At 43.0% G+C, this 24634-nt stretch overlaps 1 pseudogene; it reads left to right on the forward strand.

The window, feature by feature from the left end:
- The first annotated feature begins 7049 nt into the window (after positions 1 to 7049).
- Positions 7050 to 24294, forward strand: LOC109778062 (uncharacterized; annotated as a pseudogene).
- Positions 24295 to 24634: the final 340 nt, after the last annotated feature.

Genomic DNA, 24634 nt, shown 5'->3' on the forward strand with positions numbered 1-24634 from the left:
TAAGTAATAAAATTATAAAATAAAAGGAGCGGAGGAAAAAAACAGATAAACTGAGGAATGAGTAACAAAAAAATTGAAAAAACTAAAGCTGATAGTACTGCTACGATGGTACTAGTAAAGTGTCCTGTGTGTGGTGAACCCTGCTAGCTACTGAACCTGTGTTGTCTTCATCTGCATGATGCATGGTGACTTCTCTGAGTTTGATCATCACGGTGGTGGCGTGGCACCCCGGCATGTCTGAGCGGCTGGTCGACTGGGACGAACTGATTGCCCGCTGTTTTCAACATGTTGTGTTACGAGGTGACCAGGGCAAGTGCCGGCCCCAATAGCATCAACCACTGCTGAGATAACTCCCACGCCTCGTCTCGCTCCCGCGACGCGCTCCCCGCGTGCGTGCGTCACGGGAGACCAGATCCGCCGGCGGCCCTCTAGATCTTCTCGTCCCAGCCCCCTCCTCGCTGCCACCGGACGGCATCCGCCGGGCGAAGCCCGTGCGCGGCGCTGGCGGCGGCGGGGCTTCTTCTCTCCTTCCCCAGCACGGGATCTCAGCAGCAGGGGGTGGCTCCTCCATGTGGGGGACGCGGGATCGGCGGGGCTCCTGGTGGCAGGCACGCGTGGATCCGGTGGCCGGGAGACGGTGGTGCGGCCCAGCGACGGTGTTGTAGCTCGGCGCGATGGCGTCGGTGCTGCAGCCGGCTTGACTTGGCCTGATCGGCGGCGGTGGCTGGCGTGTCCCTGGTCATCGATGCGTGGCCCGGGGAACTCCGGCGGAGGTTGTGCCACCACGGCTGCGAGAGCAGCGTGGGGGCCAGCCGTGGCGGCGGGCGACGGCGGATCTTGGACCCCTGGCCCAGATCTAGTCTCCGGCAAAGAAGGCAGCGATCCGTTCACAGGAAGCTGGATGGAGTTCTTCGAACAGACTGGGTGAAAACCTGCTCTTGGCTAGATGCCAAGGCCGACAATGGTGGCGCTCTTCGGTGTCGTTCCCTTCTAGAAGGCATCGTGGTGGAGAAGTTCCAGACCACTATCTACTACCTCCGGGGGAAACCCTAGATCAGTAGATCGGAAGACGACGGCGCGCTTGTGTCGTTTCCCCCTTGGGGGCGTCATTTTTGGAGGTGTACACGAGCTCGAGGGACCAGCGGACCGCATCTTTGGTGGAGCGGTGCTTCATCCTACACATTGATGGGGACGGATCTTGACGGTGTGGCGCAGTGCAGATTTGGTCTCCGATGTGTGGAGATGGACTCGCGCAGGTGGACGAAGTTGTCTGGCGTCGACGGCAGCTAGACCGGGCAAGGTAGATGCAACAGTACAACACTAAAGATGGATTGGTGGCAGGTGGCTGCGGCGGCCTCATACCCGGCAGGCGTCCTGGTTGAGGAGTGCGCCGGACTGGTGGGTGCCCCATACCCGACAGGCGTCAGATGTTAGGCTTAGCTGCGAGGTCTTTTTGGTTTTAGCCCCAGACTATCAGCATCCCTACATCAACTGTATAAGAGTAGGGACAGATGTTGCCTAGACGGTGGCTTTAGTCTTACTGTTGTATGATTTTGTAAAGTTTTGTGTGAATAATTAATAAAGTAGCTGCATGCATCGTCCAGATGCAGAGGCCGGGGGTTCTCCTCCTTTTCTAAAAAAAATATGGCATAATGGCTAGGCTAGTTCTATATTTAGTACAATACATGTGCATTGATCGAGTTAGTTTCCTTTCAGGCTCTGATCCCGCCATGGCGACCATCGGACACAAGGTGCAGTCAGAGAAACTAAAACAGATATAATGGAAGTCTAAAGACTAATAGATAACTAAACTGTCAGGACTAAAGAATGGAAATGTATTGAAGAACGAATTGAAAAAAAAACTCAGCTGCTGGAAGGGCAAGCTGATGTCATACGGAGGTCGGCTAGTTTTGATTAACTCAGTATTGACTAGCATGCCAATGTTTTTACTTTCGTTCTTCGAAATTCCGAAAAGGGTCCGAAAGCGACTTGATTTTTTTAGATCTCGTTTCTTTTGGCAGTCTGATGAGGCCAAGAGGAAATACCGTCTTGCGTGATGGGATATCCTTTGTCGACCTAAAGACCAAGGGGGCCTCGGTATTGAGAACTTGGAAATTAAGAATAAATGTCTTATGAGCAAATGGTTGTACAGGTTAGAGACAGAGCCGGAGGGCATGTGGTCTCAAATCCTGCGCAATAAGTATTTGCACTCGAAAATGCTAGCCCAGGTTACCATCAGACCGACTGATTCGCCGTTCTGGAAGGGGCTTATGAGAACGAAGGATATTTTCTTTCGTAGGGTCAAATTCTTGGTTGGCAACGGGATGTCAACAAGATTTTGGGAGGATACGTGGTTAGAAGAGACGCCTCTGGCCTTACAATATCCCATCCTCTACAATATTGTGCAACGTAAGGAGGATTACGTAGGTATCGTCCTTCAAACTATTCCCTTGAACATCAAGTTCAGACGTACGTTAGTGGGCGAGAGATGGACAGCCTGGATGCACTTGGTTCGGGGATTAATTGAAGTTCGACTCTCCGACATGCCGGACTCAACACAATGGAAGTTAACTAAAAATGGGATATTTACGGTGAAATCTTTTTATACGGATCTGATTAATTCTGGCTCCGTGTCAAGGTCACTACATACATGGAAGGTTAAGGTTCCTTTGCGGATTAAAATTTTTATGCGGTTTGTCCACAAGCAAGTAATACTCACAAAGGACAACTTACTTAAGAGGCGATGGGTCGGCAATTCGCGGTGTTGTTTTTGTGCTCAGGAGGAGACAATACAACATTTATTCCTTGAATGCCCACTTGCCAAGTTACTTTGGATAACGATTCATATAGCCTTTAATATCAATCCTCCAGTAGATATTGCGTCTTTGTTTGGGATGTGGTTAGCTGGGGTTGAACAGATCACGGCAGCTCGTATTCGGATTGGAATATGTGCGTTATTATGGGCTATATGGAACCGCAGAAATGATATGATTTTTAACAGACAACACAACTTAACTTTTTTGCAGGTTATCTTCAGAGCTATAGCTTGGATCCGTACGTGGTCCTTACTCACTCCTATGGACTCCAGGGAGGCTTTGGTTACTGGGTGCAACCAATGGGAGATGGTGGCTCGGGTTATATTCAACCGGTTCGGATGGCGTTCGCATAAGAGGATAGGAGTCTAGAGAGCTTATCCTTACTATTACCGTATCGGTTGTCTTTGTCCGCTTGTAATTTTCCGGTTTATGTACTTTGTTTTGCTCCGTTTGTGAGCTGTAAGACCTTTACGTTGATACTTTTTGGATTTTTAATAAGAGGGCCGCATGCATCATCATGATGCAGAGGCCAGGGGTATACCTCCATTTCCAAAAAAAAACTGGAGACTGAAGAATGGTGCAAACTGAAGAGAATTAATTGATGGACTGAAAAGCCTCGGACAATAAGCTTAGTTAGTGAATAGAGAACTCTTATCTTAGACTAAGGAACTCAAATACAAAATAATAGATAAAGGTAATGTGATTGAATCTAATTGTTGTGTCACAAAGTTGCGATTGCATTTCGTAACCGTTTCCAGGAACATATCACACGCCATATCCTACAACAAGCAGTGTGTTGCATACAATAAGCTTGTAATTGTATTTTTTTCCTTTTTCCTCAGGTCTTATGTTTTCTAAGTTTCTTATTGTCCATATCAGTGTTCAGATTAGTTAGTACATATCAGTGCACATGAAACTACCATAATTTTGTTCATTGTCGTTTAAGTTATGTTCAGTGGTATTTGCAAAAAAAAAGTTATGTTCAGTGGGGAGAGATGCTATGATATTTCCTCATTTTATAGTTTTGCAGGTAGTGGGGAGGATGAACATGAGCACAGTGACACCTCCATCTTCACTACACTAAAGTGAGAGGAAGCTTGTTTTCTATACATTCCAAGGTAAGTTGGCATGCTCACTGCTTTTTGGGCATTTTTTACTTGATGGACTGTTCCGATTTGTCATATAAAACTCTTCACATTTTGTCATAATATTTTCTTGCATCTTTTGTTCATATAGCTTGGCTTGTCCCTCAGTCTTTTATATTTTCTTGTGGCGCTCCCAAAAGCTTGCTTTTGCTTAGATTTTCAGTTTAATCTTTAATTCATTGTACAGTTTGGTAATGGACAGACGACCATCTAGCATGCACAGGTGCTGGGGGTAGTTTGCACTAGGTTGTCAGACAAACATGAAGTAGCCAAGTTTCTCTTAGATTTACCAAAACATTCAGCAAATTTTTCTTCAGGCACCCAGGTTGGTGCTCAGGCTCGTAAGCATCAATCACCCCAAGCTGCTTGATCTGGATTTCACAATCCATCTTTCATCTTTACTCTCTTATTTGATTTTATTCTTTATATCTCTGTTCCCCCTAGGCGATCTGGTTCTTTTCTGTCCAGCGCTGTGCCTCCGCGGGGGCGTGTGGTGCCTGCCCACCACCGTGCTTCCTTTGAGAAGAAGATCAGCCTTCGTAGACTTCATTTTTTTCACTTCTCTTACTGGTACGGGTAGCCCAGCCCAAAAGAAAAATGAAGTAAGCAGCGGGTTGGGTGAAGTGTGCCTCCAAAAAGGGCGCCCGACCTGTTAGCAAACTAGATGAATATCTGGCGCGTTGCTGCGGGACATCTAGTAGGCTTCAAATATGCTTAATGGTTTTGTCTCAACAACCATTAAATGGTTGTTTTATTTTTTACTAATGGGCCACTGATCTCTTTTTGATTGTTAAGTATTTTGAGAAGATTAGTCATACTTCCATATAGCATTTAACACTGGTTCTGGTATATACACGAATATTTAAGATGATTTGATAAAGATGAGTGTTTTTCAAAGGGAGATGTTGGTTAGGTGATTTCGTTTTGCAAGTTAAAGAACTGATGTAACACAGAGGTGGAGTTTTCATTCAACAAATAGTGTAGAAGTGCAGATACAGCAAGCAAATGAAGTTAATTTTCAGCAACATGTCAACTCCTTAACATTGCTTCAGAAAGTGTTATTGCAAGCAGGCACTGACATAAGCCAAATGAAGCTACCAATTCTAGCTTGTAAGTTTTGAGTAAAAAAAAATATTATTATAGAACCATATTCCCATGACCTCATTAGTGGTCACAGATGATATTTTTAGAGTATAGTTCACGACGATCACTCCACCTGGGGCGGCAACCTATAGAGATTTATTTTAGTCTCTCCTTTATGATGAATAAAAAAATTTAAAATCAATCGATGCCTGAGGAAAGACAAATAAAATAAACTTCAACAGGACCAGGAAAATTCTTAGATTTGTCCACACCAATTAAACCGAGCTCCTCTGCAACTCATAATAACCAACTATGCTAGTGGATATATTGATCCCACTTTGGTTGAATGCTTGAGAAAATTTGACTGAGATACAAAGAGACCACTACTAATTAGATTGGAGCTGACAGAACTGACAAAACATGCTGGCGGTGGCACCAGCAAGATAGCGTTGCTCTTCGGCAATATGGAGTAAAAAGACGCGTGGGTAGGGCTTTTGCCAGAACCTTGATTGGGTTGCCTGCATGCGCCACCGTGCCAGTGGTAAAGAGCAGGAGCAGTAGGAAGATGCCACCTATGAATCCTGCGACTGTATCTATGCAAACAATAGGGAGTTTAAATGCATCCAAACGAAATGTGAAGGAAATTACCAACCTGCAAATTCTTTAGTGAGGTTGTGCACACCGTATGGAGTAATTAAGTTGAAGGCTAGTTGAACAATACAAATATGTAATCTGCAAGAAACATAATCAGAATGGACTAAAGAGTAAGCATTACAGATCCTGTAATTTTCTCAAACAAAAAAAAAATTAGCTGTTGAAAGATGCGACATGCCAATAAAATTAGTTAAATAGAATAAGCAAGCAAACAACAAACTATAGACTTCAAATTTTGGCATCAGGTCACTGTAAGCCTACAAAGCAGAAAGTACATGTTCCGGTTTTGCAAGTTGATCTGCACTGCAGCACCTGAGTCCATGTCGTAGGAGCACCTCCACAGGATGGACCCGCCATAATTGTCAAGTGCCTTCCAGCGGCATAAACTGTGACATGAACATGTCTGTGTCCAAGACCCCGCCGTCCGCATCATCCAACGACGCCGGCAAGCCAAGATGTACGGTCCCTATCGCGCGGACGACAAAGCCCCCGGCTATTGTTGTGCATGCACAAAGTAGAGGAGCCCTCCTCCGGTGCTCCCCCTAACCTAATTTCCGAGGGGTATTTCTGTCCCCGCGAGTTTGTTTTTTTCCTGCCCCGCCGTAGCTCAGATCCAAGCCCTGTCTATCCCTGTACAACCCAGACCGTATACGTACAGTACCCTGGTCCAAAAAAAACATCACACGATCCCACGACCACGTAGGACCTGCCGGATCCAATCATTCACGCAGCTCCATCAATCTCGCGAGCATCCACGCAGCTCCATAATTCACGCAGTAGATCTCCAGCGGCAGCTATCTCATCGCCGGCGATCTCGTCGGACAGCGGGCGCGGCAACGTCGTGAATCTCCAGCGCTCACAGGTACCGCATCCCGCGTCCCCCCGCACCCCTCTAGTCCCGCTCGCGGTAACATCGAACGAACTGCCGCCGTCAGAGGTAGTGGTTAACCTAGCGAGGCGGGTAACCTACCTACCCGGCGGCGCATGCAATCGTGGATCTTGTTCCGGTAGTGCTGCTCCTCGTGATCTGGGTTTCTTCAGTGTAGGGTTCACGTAGCGTCGGTTGCCGTCGGCTGTGTCCACCACGACTATCATTATTTGATGTGGCGGCTAACCTAGGTATCCGGCGGCAAAGGTAACCACAGATCTAGCTAGGTTTTGTAGTGCTGCTCCTCGCGATTGAAAGTGATCACGACGGGTGCCGTGGCCATCTTCTTGACTTGGTTTGGCAGATCTGAACGGCCTCGGTTGGGGTTGTTTACATAACATGCGTGATCGTGTGCTATGTGTTGTATATTTCTTCATTGATAATGTTTTGACATGTGTTGATACATATTATTTGTTGTAGGAAATGACGGACGAGGAGTTAACTGATATGATGGTAGACATGGAGTTTGAGAACTGATGAAAGACTGGATAGAAGACTGGTCAGATGATGAAAATTCAGATTATGGAGATCGGTCAGAGAATGGGAACGAATGGGAAGATCTTAATGTGAGTGGCATTATCATGTTGTAATTTTTTGGTGGCATCCAACAACATTATATTTTTGTGTTGAAAATTTATAGATGGATGAGCATGATGATGGTCGGGAAAACAACTCGGAGCTCCCGAATGAAGATTACATTAGTGAGGTACGGAAGTGAAAAAATTTGTTGGCTTGCAAATTGATTTTTTTCTGGAATATTATATGATAAGTAATTATGTATTTGTGTTGTATTTTTCAGTTCATTTCTGAATGTCATAATGCGTACGACTATTAAGGTGAATCCGACGTGGAGACAGGCCTTAACGACGAATCATTAGATGCACCTAATTCTGGGGATTCGCAGTCGTCGGTCATCATGAGTGAGGTATGTGTGTAATCAATGTTCTATGGAAGTAATGTTAAACCATAGAAAACTGTTTTCATGGCTATGTTTTGATTGTGTAGGTGACAGAAGATGATGGGGCAAAGAATGTCCAAGATACTGCTAGTGCAGATGATAAGAGGGATATGTTCATGCAGATAATGGAAATGACTTTTATGTCTCACGATGCTGCGTATGATTTCTACAACAACTATGCTAGAGTTAATGGTTTCAGCATTAGAAAGAATAAGGTCAGGTATAGCAAAACCGAGTCACATCATATGCATTATAGGCGGTTTGTTTGTTCCAGACAAGGGAAACGTGACAGCAAGTTGCTAACCGAGGAAGGACACAGCCTTAGGCTCAGAGCCGAGACACACTGCTTTTGCGAAGCGCACCTGACCGTCAAGCTTGACCAAAGCGTGGGGTTTGGTATGTTGAAAGTTTTGAGGACAAGCATAGCCATATGTTGGCAGGACCGGACGAGGTACCATTTCTTTGGTCCCACAGAAAAATCAAAGAGTACCGGAAGCATGAGATAATGTCCATTGGAGCTGCAGGGATTAGAATTCACGACATGATGGATTCCTTCATTAGCAAACATGTATGGTATGGCGGTGTTGGTTTTACCAGGCGTGAAATATATAACCTTTGCGCCAGGGAGAAGAGGAAGCTGCTTTCAAAAGGTGATGCTGCCACAGCCATAGGCATCATGGCCAGTAGGAAACAGAGGGATCCTAACTTCTTTTTCGAGTACAAGCTAGATAAGGAAGGACACTTGAATAGGATGTTCTGGTGTGACTCCCAATCTCGTCATGACTATGAGGACTTCGGTGACGTGCTTGTATTTTACAGCACGTACAAAATGAACCGCTATGGTATGCCATTCATACCTTTTGTTGGTCTTAACAATAACCGGAAGTGAAGGAAATATGCCCTAGAGGCATAAAGTTGTTATTTATATTTCCTTATATCATGATAAATGTTTCTTATTCATGCTAGAATTGTATTAACCGGAAATTTAGTACATGTGTAAATACATAGACAAACAGAGTGTCACTAGTATGCCTCTACTTGACTAGCTCGTTAATCACAGATGGTTAAAGTTTCTGAGCCATAGACATGAGTTGTCATTTGATGAAACGGGATCACATCATTAGAGAATGATGTGATTGACTTGACCCATTCCGTTAGCTTAGCACTTGATCGTTTGGTTTGTTGCTATTGCTTTCTTTATGACTTATACATGTTCCTATGACTATGAGATTATGCAACTCCCGAATACCGGAGGAACACTTTGTGTGCTACCAAACGTCACAACGTAATTGGGTGATTATAAAGGTGCTCTACAGGTGTCTCCGATGGTGTTTGTTGAGTTGGCATAGATCGAGATTAGGATTTGTCACTCCGATTGTCGGAGAGGTATCTCTAGGCCCTCTGTAATGCACATCACTATAAGCCTTGGAAGCAATGTGACTAATGAGTTAGTTGCGGGATGATGCATTACGGAACGAGTAAAGAGACTTGCCGGTAACGAGATTGAACTAGGTATTGAGATACCGACGATCGAATCTCGGGCAAGTAACATACCGATGACAAAGGGAACAACGTATGTTGTTATGCGGTTTGACCGATAAAGATCTTCGTAGAATATGTGGGAGCCAATATGAGCATCCAGGTTCCGCTATTGGTTATTGACCGGAAACATGTCTCAGTCATGTCTACATAGTTCTCGAACCCGTAGGGTCCGCACGCTTAACGTTCGGTGACGATCAGTATTATGAGTTTATGTGTTTTGATGTACCGAAGATAGTTCGGAGTCCCGGATGTGATCACAGACATGACTAGGAGTCTCTAAATGGTCAAGACATAAAGATTGATATATTGGACGACTATATTCGGACACCGGAAGTGTTCCGGGGGTCATCAGATAATTATCGGAGTGCCGGGGGGTTATCGGAACCCCCGGGGGAACTAATGGGCCAACATGGGCCTTGTGGGAGAGAGAGAGGAGAGGGCCTAGGGCTGGCCGCGCGCCCCCCTTTGGGAGTCCGAATTGGACAAGGAGGGGGCGGCGCCCCCTCTTTCCTCCCTCTCTCCCTCTCCTTCCTTCCCCCTTCCTCCTTCCTAGTTGGACTAGGAAAGGGGAGTCCTACTCCCACTAGGAGGAGGACTCCCCCCTCTCCTTGGTACGCCCCAAGGCCGGCCAGCCTCCCCCTTGCTCCTTTATATACGGGGGTAGGGGGGCACCCTAGGACACACAAGTTGATTGTTTCCAGCCGTGTGCGGTGTCCCCATCCACCATAATCCACCTCAGTCATATCGTTGCAGTGCTTAGGCGAAGCCCTGCACCGGTAGCTTCATCACCACCGTCATCACGCCGTCGTGCTGAAGAAGCTCTCCCTCGACACTCTGCTGGATCGTGAGTTCGTGGGACGTCACCGAGCCGAACGTGTGCAGATCGCGGAGGTGCCGTACTTTCGGTACTAGGATCGGTCGGATCTTGAAGACATATGACTACATCAACCGCGTTGTCATAACGCTTCCACTTACGGTCTACGAGGGTACGTGGACAACACTCTCCCGCTCGTTGCTATGCATCACCATGATCTTGCATGTGCGTAGAATTTTTTTGAAATTACTGCGTTCCCCAACAATGGCATTCGAGTCAGGCTTATGCGTAGATGTTATATGCATGAGTAGAACACAAGTGAGTTGTGGGCGATACTAGTCATACTGCTTACCAGCATGTCATACTTTGATTCGGCGGTATTGTTGGATGAAGCGGCCCGGATCGACATTACGCGTACGCTTACGCGATACTGGTTCTACCGAAGTGCTTTGCACACATGTGGCTGGCGGGTGTCAGTTTCTCCAACTTTAGTTGAATCGAGTGTGGCTTCACCCGGTCCTTGTTGAAGGTTAAAATAACACATACTTGACGAAATATCGTTGTGGTTTTGATGCGTAGGTAAGAATGGTTCTTGCTCAGCCCGTAGCAGCCACGTAAAACTTGCAACAACAAAGTAGAGGACGTCTAACTTGTTTTTGCAGGGCATGTTGTGATGTGATATGGTCAAGACATGATGCTAAATTTTATTGTATGAGATGATCATGTTTTGTAAAAGAGTTATCGGCAACTGGCAGGAGCCATATGGTTGTCGCTTTATTGTATGCAATGCAATCGCCCTATAATTGTTATTACTTTATCACTAAGCGGTAGCGATAGTCGTAGAAACAATAGTTGGCGAGACGACAACGATGCTACGATGGAGATCAAGGTGTCGCGCCGGTGACGATGGTGATCATGACGGTGCTTTGGAGATGGAGATCAAAGGCACAAGATGATGATGGCCATATCATATCACTTATATTGATTGCATGTGATGTTTATCTTTTATGCATCTTATTTTTGCTCTGATTGACGGTAGCATTATGAGATGATCTCTCACTAAATTTCAAGGTATAAGTGTTCTCCCTGATTATGCACCGTTGCGAAAGTTCATCGTGCCGAGACACCACGTGATGATCGGGTGTGATAAGCTCTACGTTCACATACAACGGGTGCAAGCCAGTTTTGCACACGCAGAATACTCGGGTTAAACATGACGAGCCTAGCATATTCATATATGGCCTCGGAACACTGAGACCGAAAGGTCGAGCGTGAACCATATAGAGATATGATCAACATAGTGATGTTCACCACTGAAAACTACTCCATCTCACGTGATGATCGGACATGGTTTAGTTGATTTGGATCATGTGATCACTTAGATGATTAGAGGGTGATACGTCTCCAACGTATCTATAATTTTTTATTGTTCCATGCTATATTATATTCTGTTTTAGATGTTTATTGGGCTTTATTATACACTTTTATATTATTTTTGGGACTAACCTATTAACCGGAGGCCCAGCCCAAATTGCTGTTTTTTTTGCCTATTTCAGTGTTTAGAAGGAAAAGGATATCAAACGGAGTCCAAACGGAATGAAACCTTCGGGAACGTGATTTTCGGAACAAACGTGATCCAGAGGACTTGGAGTCTACGTAAAGTAATCAACAAGGAAGGCATGAGGCAGGGGGCGCGCCTACCCCCCCAGGCGCGCCCTCCACCCTCGTGGGCCCCTCGTTGCTCCACCGACGTACTTCTTCCTCCTATATATACCCATGTACCCTGGAAACATCGTATACGGAGCCAAAACCCTATTTCCACCGCCGCAACCTTCTGTACCCGTGAGATCCCATCTTGGGGCCTTTTCCGGCGCTCCGCCGGAGGGGGCATTGATCACGGAGGGCTTCTACATCAACACCATAGCCTCTCCGATGATGTGTGAGTAGTTTACCTCAGACCTTCGGGTCCATAGTTATTAGCTAGATGGCTTCTTCTCTCTCTTTGGATCTCAATACAAAGTTCTCCTCGATCTTCTTGGAGATCTATTCGATGTAATCTTCTTTTGCGGTGTGTTTGTCGAGATCCGATGAATTGTTGGGTTTATGATCAAGTTTATCTATGAACAATATTTGAATCTCCTCTGAATTCTTTTATGTATGATTGGTTATCTTTGCAAGTCTCTTCGAATTATTAGTTTGGTTTGGCCTACTAGATTGATCTTTCTTGCAATGGGAGAAGTGCTTAGCTTTGGGTTCAATCTTGCGGTGCTTGATCCTAGTGACAGAAAGGGAAACGACACGTATTGTATTGTTGCCATCGAGGATAAAAAGATCGGGTTTATATCATATTGCATGAGTTTTTCCCTCTACATCATGTCATCTTACTTAAAGCATTACTCTGTTCTTATGAACCTAATACTCTAGATGCATGCTGGATAGCGGTCGATGTGTGGAGTAATAGTAGTAGATGCAGAATCGTTTCGGTCTACTTGTCACAGACGTGATGCCTATATACATGATCATACCTAGATATTCTCATAACTATGCTCAATTCTATCAATTGCTCGACAGTAATTCATTTACCCACCATAATACTTATGCTATTTTGAGAGAAGCCACTAGTGAAACCTATGGCCCTCGGGTCTATTTTCCATCATATTAATCTTCCAACACTTAGTTATTTATAGCACCGTTTATTTTTGCAATCTTTACTTTTACTCTTTACCATAAAAATACCAAAAATATTATCTTATCATATCTATCAGATCTCACTCTCGTAAGTGACCGTGAAGGGATTGACAACCCCTTTATCGCATTGGTTGCGAGGTTCTTATTTGTTTGTGTAGGTGAGTGGGACTCACGCGTGGTCTCCTACTGGATTGATACCTTGGTTCTCAAAAACTAAGGGAAATACTTACGCTACTTTACTGCATCACCCTTTCCTCTTCAAGGGAAAACCAACGCAGTGCTCAAGAGGTAGCAAGAAGGATTTCTGGCGCTGTTGCCGGGGAGTCTACGCACAAGTCAAGACATACCAAGTACCTATCACAAACCCTTATCCCTCGCATTACATTATTTGCCATTTGCCTCTCGTTATCCTCTCCCCCACTTCACCCTTGCCGTTTTATTCGCCCTCTCTTTTTCGTTTGCCTCTTTTTCGCTTGCTTCTTGTTTGCTCGTGTGTTGGATTGCTTGCTTGTCACGATGGCTCAAGATAATACTAAATTGTGTGACTTTACCAATACCAACAACAATGATTTTCTTAGCACTCCGATTGCTCCTCTTACCGATGCTAAATCTTGTGAAATTAATGCTGCTTTGTTGAATCTTGTCATGAAAGATCAATTCGCCGGCCTTCCTAGTGAAGATGTCGCTACCCATCTAAATAGCTTCGTTGATTTGTGTGATATGCAAAAGAAGAAAGATGTGGACAATGATATTGTTAAATTAAAGCTATTTCCTTTTTTGCTTAGAGATCGTGCTAAAGCTTGGTTTTCGTCTTTGCCTAAAAATAGTATTGATTCATGGAATAAGTGCAAAGATGCTTTTATCTCTAAGTATTTTTCCTCCCGCTAAAATCATCTCTCTTAGAAACGATATCATGAATTTTAAGCAACTTGATCATGAACATGTCACACAAGCTTGGGAGAGGATGAAATTAATGATACGTAATTGCCCTACGCATGGTTTGAATCTTTGGATGATTATACAAAAATTTTATGCCGAATTGAATTTTGCTTCTAGAAATCTTTTAGATTCGGCTGCGGAAGGCACTTTTATGGAAATCACTTTAGGATAAGCTACTAAACTCTTAGATAATATTATGGTTAATTATTCTCAATGGCACAACGAAAGATCTACTAATAAAAAAGTGCATGCGATAGAAGAAATTAATGTTTTGAGTGGAAAGATGGATGAACTTATGAAATTATTTGCTACTAAAAGTGTTTCTTCTGATCCTAATGATATGCCTTTGTCTACTTTGATTGAGAATAATAATGAATCTATGGATGTGAATTTTGTTGGTAGGAATAATTTTGGTAACAACGCGTATAGAGGAAACTTTAATCCTAGGCCGTTCCCTAGTAATTCCTCTAATAATTATGGTAATTCCTACAACAATTCTTATGGAAATTTTAATAAGTTGTCCTCTTAATTTGAGACTAGTGTTAAGGAGTTTATGAATTTGCAAAAGAATTGCAATGCTTTGCTTGAAGAAAAATTGCTTAAGGTTGATGAATTGGCTAGGAACGTAGATAGAATTTCTCTTGATGTTGATTCTTTGAAACTTAGATCTATTCCACCTAAGCATGATATCAATGAGTCTCTCAAAGCCATGAGAATTTCCATTGCTGAGTGCAAAGAAAGAACCGCTAGGATGCGTGCTAAGAAAGATTGCTTTATGAAAGCTTGTTCTTCTAATTTCTGTGAGAATAAAGATGAAGATCTAAAAGTTATTGAGGTGTCTCCTATTAAATCTTTGTTTTGAAATATGAATCTTGATAATGATGGGACTGGAGATGAGTTACCTTTACCTAGAAGGCGTCCCAGAAATTCGGAGTTATTAGATCTTGATACGAAATTTGGTAAATGTGGGATTGAAGAGATCAAAACTTTAGATATTAATGAACCCACTATTTTGGATTTCAAGGAATTTAATTATGATAATTGCTCTTTGGTAGATTGTATTTCCTTCTTGCAATCCGTGCTAAATTCTCCTCATGCTTATAGTCAAAATAAAGCTTTTACTAAACATATCGTTGATGCTTTGATGCAATCTTATGAAGAAAAACTTGAGTTGGAAGTTTCTATCCCTAGAAAACTTTATGATGAGTGGGAACCTACTATTAAAATTAAAATTAAATATCATGAATGCTATGCTTTGTGTGATTTGGGTGCTAGTGTTTCCACGATTCCAAAAACTTTGTGTGATTTGCTAGGATTCCGTGAATTTGATGATTGCTCTTTAAACTTGCACCTTGCGGATTCCACTATTAAGAAACCTATGGGAAGAATTAATGATGTTCTTATTGTTGCAAATAGGAACTATGTGCCCGTAGATTTTATTTTTCTTGATATAGATTGCAATCCTTCATGGCCTATTATTCTTGGTAGACCTTTCCTTAGAACGATCGGTGCAATCATTGATATGAAGGAAGGGAATATTAGATTCCAATTTCCATTAAAGAAAGGCATGGAACACTTTCCTAGAAAGAAAATAAAATTACCTTATGAATCTATTATGAGAGCCACTTATGGATTGCCTACCAAAGATGACAATACCTAGATCCATCCTTGTTTTTATGCCTAGCTAGGGGCGTTAAACGATAGCGCTTGTTGGGAGGCAGCCCAATTTTATCTAAGTTTTTTGCTTTTTGCTTCTGTTTAGGAATAAATATTTGATCTAGCCTCTGGTTAGCTTTTTTTATGTTTTAATTAGTGTTTGTGCCAAGTGAAACCTATAGGATCTTCTTGGATGATAGTTATTTGATCTTGCTGAAAATTCCAGAAACTTTCTGTTCATGAAAACAATTGTTAAAAATCACCAGAACGTGATAAAATACTGATTCCAATTGCAGTAGATCAAAAAAAAAAATTCTAGGTCGTCCTATTTTGGTAGATTTTTTTGAGTTCCAGAAGTTTGCGTTAGTTACAGATTACTACAGACTGTTCTGTTTTTGACAGATTCTGTTTTTCGTGTGTTGTTTGCTTATTTTAATGAATCTATGGCTAGTAAAAGAGTTTATAAACCATAGATAAGTTGGAATACAGCAGGTTTAACACCAATATAAATAAAGAATGAGTTCATTACAGTACCTTGAAGTGGTGTTTTGTTTTCTTTCGCTAACGGAGCTCACGAGATTCTCTGTTAAGTTTTGTGTTGTGAAGTTTTCAAGTTTTGGGTAAGGATTTGATGGATTATGGAACAAGGAGTGGCAAGAGCCTAAGCTTGGGGATGCCCATGCCACCCCAAGATAATCTAAGGACACCAAAAAGCCAAAGCTTGGGGATGCCCCGGAAGGCATCCCCTCTTTCATCTTCGTCCATCGGTAACTTTACTTGGAGCTATATTTTTATTCACCACATGATATGTGTTTTGCTTGGAGCGTCTTGTATGATTTGAGTCTTTGCTTTTTAGTTTACCACAATCATCCTTGCTGGACACACCTTTTGAGAGAGACACACATGCTTCGGAATTTATTAGAATACTCTATGTGCTTCACTTATATCTTTTGAGCTATATAGATTTTGCTCTAGTGCTTCACTTATATCTTTTAGAGAACGGTGGTGGATTTGTTTTATAGAAACTATTGTTCTCTCATGCTTCACTTATATTATTTTGAGAGTCCTACAAAACAGCATGGTAATTTGCTTTAATTGTGAAATTAGTCCTAATATAATAGGTATTCAAGATTAGTAAAAACTTTCTTATGAGTGTGTTGAATACTATGAGAAGTTTGATGCTTGATAATTGTTTTGAGATATGGAGGTAGTGATATTAAAGTTGTGCTAGTTGAGTAATTGTGAATATGAGAAATACTTGTGTTGAAGTTTGCAAATCCCGTAGCATGCACGTATGGTAAACCTTATGTAACAAATTTGAAACATGAGGCGTTCTTTGATTGTCCTCCTTATGAGTGGCGGTCGGGGACGAGCGATGGTCTTTTCCTACCAATCTATCCCCCTAGGAGCATGCGCGTAGTGCCTGGTTTTTGATGACTTGTAGATTTTTGCAATAAGTATGTGAGTTCATTATGACTAATGTTGAGTCCATGGATTATACGCACTCTCAACCTTCCATCATTGCTAGCCTCTTCAGTACCTTGCATTGCCCTTTCTCACCTTGAGAGTTGGTGCAAACTTCGCCGGTGCATCCAAACCCCGTGATACGATACGCTCTATCACACATAAACCTCCTTATATCTTCCTCAGAACAGCCACCATACCTACCTATTATGGCATTTCCATAGCCATTCCGAGATATATTGCCATGCAACTTTCCACCGTTCCGTTTATCATGACACGTTCATTATTGATTGTCTTCCTTATGAGTGGCGGTCGGGGATGAGCGATGGTATTTTCCTACCAATCTATCCCCCTAGGAGCATGCGCGTAGTGCCTGGTTTTTGATGACTTGTAAATTTTTTGCAATAAGTATGTGAGTTCTTTATGACTAATGTTGAGTCCATGGATTATACACACTCAACCTTCCATCATTGCTAGCCTCTTCGGTACCGTGCATTGCCCTTTCTCACCTTGAGAGTTGGTGCAAACTTCGCCGGTGCATCCAAACCCCGTGATACGATATGCTCTATCACACATAAACCTCCTTATATCTTTCTCAAAACATCCACCATACCTACCTATTATGGCATTTCCATAGCCATTCCGAGATATATTGCCATGCAACTTTCCACCGTTCCGTTTATCATGACACGTTCATTATTGTCATATTGCCTTGCATGATCATGTAGTCGACATCGTATTTGTGGCAAAGCCACCATGCATATTATTTCATACATGTCACTCTTGATTCATTGCTCATCCTGGTACACCGCCGGAGGCATTCATATAGAGTCATACTTTGTTCTAGTTTCGAGTTGTAATCATTGAGTTGTAAATAAATAGAAGTGTGATGATCATCATTAATAGAGCATTGTCCCAAAAAAAGAGAAAGGCCCAAAAAAAGGGGCAATGCTACTATCTTTTTCCATAGTTGTGCTTCAAAGTAGCACCATGATCTTCATGATAGATAGTCTCTTGTTTTGTCACTTTCATATACTAGTGGGAATATTTCGTTATAGAACTTGGCTTGTATATTCCAACAATGGGCTTCCTCAAATGCCCTAGGTCTTCGTGAGCTAGCAAGTTGGATGCACACCCACTTAGTTTCTTTTGTTGAGCTTTCATACATTTATAGCTCTAGTGCATCTGTCGCATGGCAATCCCTACTCCTCACATTAACATCAATTGATGGGCATCTCCATAGCCCGTTGATTAGCCGCGTTGATGTGAGACTTTCTCCTTTTTTTCTTCTTCACATAACCCCCATCATTATATTCTATTCCACCCATAGTGCTATATCCATGGCTCACGCTCATGTATTGCGTGAAAGTTGAAAAAGTTTGAGATTACTAAAGTATGAAACAATTGCTTGGCTTGTCATCGGGGTTGTGCATGATGAGAGCATTCTTGTGTGACGAAAATGGAGCATGACCAAACTATATGATTTTGTAGGGATGAACTCTCTTTGGCCATGTTATTTTGAGAAGACATAATTGCTTAGTTAGTATGCTTGAAGTATTATTACTTTTATGTCAATATTAAACTTTTATCTTGAATCTTCCGGATTTGAATATTCATACCACAATTAAGAGGGTTACATTGAGAATTATGCCAAGTAGCATTCCACATCAAAAATTCTGTTTTTATCATTTACCTACTCGAGGACGAGCAGGAATTAAGCTTGGGGATGCTTGATACGTCTCCAACGTATCTATAATTTTTTTATTGTTCCATGCTATATTATATTCTATTTTAGATGTTTATTGGGCTTTATTATACACTTTTATATTATTTTTGGGACTAACCTATTAACCGGAGGCCCAGCCCAAATTGCTGTTTTTTTGCCTATTTCAGTGTTTCAAAGGAAAAGGATATCAAACGGAGTCCAAACGGAATGAAACCTTCGGGAACGTGATTTTCGGAACAAACGTGATCCAGAGGACTTGGAGTCTAAGTAAAGTAATCAACGAGGAAGGCACGAGGCAGGAGGGCACGCCTACCCCCCCAGGCGCGCCCTCCACCCTCGTGGGCCCCTCGTTGCTCCACCGACGTACTTCTTCCTCCTATATATACCCATGTACCCTGGAAACATCATATACGGAGCTAAAACCCTATTTCCACCGTCGCAACCTTCTGTACCCATGAGATCCCATCTTGGGGCCTTTTCCGGCGCTCCGCCGGAGGGGGCATTGATCACGGAGGGCTTCTACATCAACACCATAGCGTCTCCGATGATGTGTGAGTAGTTTATCTCAGATCTTCGAGTCCATAGTTATTATCTAGATGGCTTCTTCTCTCCCTTTGGATCTCGATACAAAGTTCTCCTCAATCTTCTTGGAGATCTATTCGATGTAATCTTCTTTTGCGGTGTGTTTGTCGAGATCCGATGAATTGTGGGTTTATGATCAAGTTTATCTCTGAACAATATTTGAATCTCCTTTGAATTCTTTTATGTATGATTGGTTATCTTTGCAAGTCTCTTCGAATTATCAGTTTGGTTTGGCCTACTAGATTGATCTTTCTTGCAATGGGAGAAGTGCTTAGCTTTGGGTTCAATCTTGCGGTGCTCGATCCCAGTGACAGAAAGGGAAACGACACGTATTGTATTGTTGTCATCGAGGATAAAAAGACAGGGTTTATATCATATTGCATGAGTTTATCCCTCTACATCATGTCATCTTACTTAAAGCATTACTCTGTTCTTATGAACTTAATACTCTAGATGCATGCTGGATAGCGATCGATGTGTGGAGTAATAGTAGTAGATGCAGAATCGTTTTGGTCTACTTGTCACGGACGTGATGCCTATATACATGATCATACCTAGATATTCTCATAACTATGCTCAATTCTATCAATTGCTCGATAGTAATTCATTTACCCACCGTAATACTTATGCTATTTTGAGAGAAGCCACTAGTGAAACCTATGGCCCCCGGGTCTATTTTCCATCATATTAATCTTCCAACACTTAGTTATTTCTAGCACCGTTTATTTTTGCAATTTTTACTTTCACTCTTTACCATAAAAACACCAAAAATATTATCTTATCATATCTATCAGATCTCACTCTCGTAAGTGACCGTGAAGGGATTGACAACCCCTTTATTGCGTTGGTTGTGAGGTTCTTATTTGTTTGTGTAGGTGCGTGGGACTCACGCGTGGTCTCCTACTGGATTGATACCTTGGTTCTCAAAAACTGAGGGAAATACTTACGCTACTTTACTGCATCACCCTTTCCTCTTCAAGGGAAAACCAACGCAGTGCTCAAGAGGTAGGAGAGGGATGTCTATCTAAGTGGGAGTTCTTAAGTAATATGATTAATTGAACTTTAATTTATCATGAACTTAGTACCTGATAGTATTTTGCATGTCTATGTTGTTGTAGATCAATGGCCCGTGCTACTGTTCCTTTGAATTTTAATGCGTTCCTTGAGAAAGCTAAGTTGAAAGATGATGGTAGTAATTATACGGACTGGGTCCGTAACTTGAGGATTATCCTCATTGCTGCACAGAAGAATTACGTCCTGGAAGCACCGCTAGGTGCAAGACCCGCTGCAGGAGCAACGCCGGACGTTGTGAACGTCTGGCAGAGCAAAGCTGATGACTACTCGATAGTTTAGTGTGCCATGCTTTACGGCTTAGAACCGGGACTTCAACGACGTTTTGAACATCATGGAGCATATGAGATGTTCCAGGAGTTGAAGTTAATATTTCAAGCAAATGCCCGGATTGAGAGATATGAAGTCTCCAATAAGTTCTATAGCTGCAAGATGGAGGAGAATAGTTCTGTCAGTGAACATATACTCAAAATGTCTGGGTATAACAACCACTTGATTCAGCTGGGAGTTAATCTTCCTTATGATAGTGTCATTGACACAATTCTTCAATCACTACCACCAAGCTACAAGAGCTTCATGATGAACTATAATATGCAAGGGATGAACTAGACAATTCTCGAGCTCTTCGCGATGCTAAAGGCTGCGGAGGTAGAAATCAAGAAGGAGCATCAAGTGTTGATGGTCAACAAGACCACCAGTTTCAAGAAAAAGGGTAAAGGGAAGAAGGGGAACTTCAAGAAGAATGGCAAGCAAGTTGCTGCTCAAGTGAAGAAGCCCAAGTCTGGACCTAAGCCTGAGACTGAGTGCTTCTACTGCAAGGGACTGGTCACTGGAAGCGGAACTGCCCCAAGTACTTGGCGGATAAGAAGGATGGCAAGGTGAACAAAGGTATATGTGTACCTTACTAATTCTTGCAGTAGCACCTGGGTATTTGATACTAGTTCTGTTGCTAATATTTGCAACTCGAAACAGGGACTACGGATTAAGCGAAGATTGGCTAAGGACGAGGTGATGATGCGCGTGGGAAATGGTTCCAAAGTCGATGTGATTGCGGTCGACACGCTACCTCTACATTTACCTTCGGGATTAGTTTTAGACCTGAATAATTGTTATTTGGTGCCAGCGTTGAGCATGAACATTATATCTGGATCTTGTTTTGATGCGAGACGGTTATTCATTTAAATCAGAGAATAATGGTTGTTCTATTTATATGAGTAATATCTTTTATGGTCATGCACCCTTGAAGAGTGGTCTATTTTTGTTGAATCTCGATAGTACACTACAAGAAATATGTCAACTTATGACCTTCTCTTAGTGACCCCAGCTGAATTGGTCGTAAATTCACGGCCATTTCGCTTGGAAGGGCTCAAACCCTGAAATTGCTTACACCAAATGGTCACAAAGCATACAAGAGGCGCCAATGACCTTATTTCTACCTGATTACGACCAATATAAATGGTCATGAGGTTGTGAACGTGGATGCATTGGTACTTATTGCTATGACAAGGCACCACCTTATCAGTTTTGCCTATATGTCATGTCCATGTGTCAATTTTTGCCCTAGGTTGTGAAGCAACCTATATTTCTGTCATTCCCAAAATTCCCAAAAAAATTGGGCATTCTTTACTGTCCAAATCATTGCCTCATGACAATATTGAACTCCATTTGAATGGTAAATCTTCCTCGGCAAATTTCCAAAGTTTTTGTTCAGCTCAAACTGTTGTGAAGGAAGTTCTGGCTAGGCATATCCTAATGAGCTAAATTTTTCCCACATCTTCTATATTCCAAAATCATAGCTCTCCACAAAAGTTGAGCCCCATCTAACAATACATGTGAGTGTGGCTTCAACATTCATATTTCTGTCCAGTGTGGTACGTTGCAAAGCAAGTGACACCTAGGCTCCTCCATTTGAGCTGCAAATTTTCCAAGATAGTGTCCTTAGTAGATGATCATCCTCGGCCAAAACTCAGGCCCATTGGCCATGTGCATTTCCCGTACCACTAATCAAACACTTGGGTGCTAATTCATGTTTGAGCTCGGTTCAGTCTCCTCGTGAGATTCTTCTATTGCCTTCTTCTTCCTGACACCTATCAGGGGAGTGCCCAACCCAGTAGACATGCCTAGGCCGCCCGGAACACGTGGCAACACCACGGTCACGCGGTGACCACGCGGCGGGCATGCGAGTCTACGCGCTTTGGAGTTGGGGCCCTGGGCCACCATCCAAACCTCAACGTATCGCCACCAAACCATGTATTTCTGATTAAATAGATACTTTTCTACCTAGAAATGATTTTTTGAAAAAATAAAGAGCAAATTATGAGGCAGCTGCAGTTCAAATTTGTCTGGCTTCCTAGTGAATCAGCAGAAATTTGTCTTTTTCACCAGAGATGGATAAAAACTTTTGGCACCCAAACATTTTGTCAATTGTGCATTAAACATGGCATAGTATTTTATAAAATTGATTTGGTCCAATTTTGCAACAAATATATGGTAGGTCCTTCACAAAAAAACTCATTTTGGGCACTCGAAAAATGGAAAATTGATTTTTCGTCCAAAGAAAATGAAAACTCCCTTAGGCAACATTGTTTGCCATTCCAATATGCACCCTTGTGCACAATATGAGATCATTTAAACAAACTATGCCATGAATGTGGCCATAAGATTGATCATTTGGCTTGAAAGCCATGAATCTTCAGAGATGATAGCTCATTTCTGAGAACACTTTTTTAAAAGAATTGTCGTATTACAAGCTTGTTATTTTTCCTGGTAACTTGGTCACATATAATGACACAATGCGAAGGTTTTCCAATTTTTTGATTTTGTTTGAATTTTGTATGCCCGTTTCAAAATGCGGTCAAAACGGCGGGAATGACCGTTCCTAGCTAGTGGTTGAATCTTGGAATTTTTTTGCTGTTTCTCTAATTAAATAGATACTTATTTACCTAGAAATGATTTTTAGAAAAATAAATAGAAAACTATGAGGCAGCCGTAGTTGAAATTTGACCCGCTTCCAGCTGAAACGGCGGAAATTTGTCGTTTTCACCAGAGGTGGATCAAAACTTTTGACACCCAACCATTTGGTCAACTATGCATTAAATATGGCCTAGTGTTTTGGAAAAATGATTTGGTCCAATTTTGCAACAATTATTTGGAAGGTTCTTCACAAAAAAACTCATTTTGGGCACTCAAAAAATGGAAAATGAAATTTCCGTCCAAAGAAAATGAAAACTTCCTTAGACAACATTGTTTGCCATTTCAAGATGCACCATTGTGAACAATATTATAGCATTTAAAGAAACTATGCATTCGAAAAATGGTAAGTATTTGGTAGGTTCTTCATAAAAAAAACCTTTTTATGCACTCGAAAAATGGTAAATGAATTTTTTGTGAAAAGAAAATGAAATCTCTATTGGGCAACATTGTTTGTCATTACAAGATGCACACTTATGCAAAATATGAGATCATTTTGACAAACTACGCCCATTGTTATGTTTAAAAAAAATTCAGAGTGGTCGGACCAATGAGACGCGAGGAACCGCCTTCACGCGGATCACCAAATTTAACGCAATCTGAGCCATCCATCGCGCACCCATCCAACGGTGGAGCTTCTCCCGAGAACAAAAACCCTAACCCACCCACCCACCCTTCCCTCGACCCCGCCGCCACCCCCACCCACTCTGTCCCCGTCCCCTCTCGATCCCCCAGATCCCATCTCCTCGCCTCCGCCCGACCCTCGCCGTCTCCACCTCCTCGCCCCATCTCCTCGTCCCCATCTCCTCGCCGTCTCCACCTCCTCGCCCCATCTCCTCGTCCCCATCTCCTCGCCGTCTCCTTGTCCCCATCTTCCTGCAGAGAGACCGTGAGCTCGGCCGGCGGGATCCTCTTTGGTTTCTGGTGAGCTCTCCCCTCCCTCTCTGCTACTTCTCTTCTCATGGACCCGCAACATGCTCTGCTACTTTCCCCACTAGGATTTAACTCCACTTTACGAAATTCCTCTTACGGTTTGGTTAAGCCCTGCGATTTTCTGCAGATCGCGACTATGGGTACCTGCAGAGGCGTCGACCTGGCGCTCCTCGCGGCCGTGCTGCTGCAAACCCTCCTCCCAACGTCCGAGGGCCTGGTGCGGAACGCGCTCAAGAAGTGCCCATCAACCAGTACAGCCACGTCGCCACGCGCCTCTCCGGTGGCGAGGAGGCACAACAGGACCTCCTCCTCGGCGGCGGTGTAGCCGGCACCCTCTGCTCTAAGGAGGAGGGCGACATCGTGTCGCTCAAGAACTACATGAACGGATAGTACTTCAGGGAGATCGGCGTCGGCACGCCGCCCCAGAAGTTCACCTTCATCTCGGTGCGTCATCCTCCTCGGTGGTGCTGACGCCTTTTTTTGTTTTTAGGATTAAGAGGGTTTGGCTGTCTGTGAGACTGTGACGCAGGGGATTGATGTTTTTTTTGGTGCTTTGTTGGTGCAGATTGCGTGCTACCTCCACTCACGCTACAAGGCGGGGGCGTCCAGCACCTGCAAGAAGAATGGTTGGCGTCTGGAAACTTCTCTCACCACCATGCTAGTGA

Source organism: Aegilops tauschii, chromosome 4 (genome assembly GCF_002575655.3).
Source record: "Aegilops tauschii subsp. strangulata cultivar AL8/78 chromosome 4, Aet v6.0, whole genome shotgun sequence".
In the NCBI taxonomy this organism is placed as follows: domain Eukaryota; kingdom Viridiplantae; phylum Streptophyta; class Magnoliopsida; order Poales; family Poaceae; genus Aegilops; species Aegilops tauschii.